Genomic DNA, 1571 nt, shown 5'->3' on the forward strand with positions numbered 1-1571 from the left:
ATATTTTCCTGTTCGCAATAGATCTAATGATTCTAAAGTAACTCAGGAATTTAAAACCAGAATAAATTGGAGGAGATTCATGTTCGCGCATTTTCCACTTTACACGAGGCTGGTCTTCGCAGCAGCAAAGTGGGGGGAATCTTCTCCCTTCATTCTTGTGTCTTTTTACCTCTCGCTAATTCTTAGGTCGTTTTTGCTCTCGCGTGTTTTTACTTCTCTTTTCCGCACGTTTTTTTTAGTTCACTTTCGCTCTGAGCGTGTCATGTACAGCTGATCCAAAGAAAATAGCCACAGTATAATTGACTTTGTTGTTGCGGGTGAAAGGCTAAGAGAGTTGGTGAAAGATACAAGGGTCATAAGGGGTTCTGAATGAAATACTAATCATTACCTTCTGATCTCCAAAATTAACTTACGCCGGGGAAGGAGAAAAAAGAGGACCAAGAAAACAAAACAGACGCGGATCAAAATTGAGAACCTACAGAAACATGATGTGCGAATAGATTTCCAAACTAACATAATCGAAAGCATAGATAGGGTAACGTGGGAGGAGCTTATAAAAAAATAAATATATAGAAGGTGCATGGACAAAGTTCCGGGATATCATTGTTAGATGTGCGATCGAAGTGTGTGGTACTGCAGTTGTAGGGAGAATATCTGGTGATGCATATTGGAATTATGAAATTCAGGCTGCCAAACAAAAAAAGGAAGCGTACAGGAAAACTTTAAACAACGCAGGTCTTAGCAATGAGGAAAGAAATAGACGTATAAATGATTACAGACACAAAAAGAGGATACTTAAACGATTAATTAAGGAAAATAAAGATAAACTTAGAGCTGAAGAAGAGAAGAAAAAACAAAACGACTTTGAAGGAAGCAAAAAACTTCTTTATAAAAAAAATGAAGCGAAACAAAAGTACAGAATTCGTCAACATGAGAAGTAATAATGGGGAAATGCTATATGATGCAGACGGGATATTAGAGGCTTTCAGAGATTATTTTAGGGGAAAATTCGGAGATATAGCTATAGGAAACCACAACTGCGGTGTAGAACACAATACGTGAGAAAGTCAAATGAGAAAGTCTGTGTCACTGAGGTTAGGGATGTAATTAAGAACTTGAAAAACGGTAAGGCTGCCGGGGTAGACTGTATTAAGGGGATTTATTAGAATTGTGACAAATAATATAAGATTTTTGACGAAATTTTGAATATTTTTGTCTCATTGCTTGCATACGTCATCTAAATATTGGTACCTCGGCGGCCACGAATCCGGTTTTTGGATACAATGTTTATATTTCGTTTAATAATGAAATTGGAGAGAACAATAGAGAAAAATGGCTGTGACACTCAGTGCAGCCGTATGTTGATTCTCGAGGCACACTTCATCGACCCTCGTAAAACTCACGAGGCAGCCTGCCTGGAGCGCAGTGAATTGCTCGTAAATCGTCACCCTTTCATTCTTATGAGATGCAGACCAGTTAAAAAACTTAAATCTCGAAGTTATGGTTCGATTCAGTTTTAATTAGCAGAATTAGTTTATTGGCATAATTTTCATGAACTTTCATTCTCTTGA

This window comes from Belonocnema kinseyi, chromosome 2 (assembly GCF_010883055.1).
Source record: "Belonocnema kinseyi isolate 2016_QV_RU_SX_M_011 chromosome 2, B_treatae_v1, whole genome shotgun sequence".
Taxonomy (NCBI): Eukaryota; Metazoa; Arthropoda; class Insecta; order Hymenoptera; family Cynipidae; genus Belonocnema; species Belonocnema kinseyi.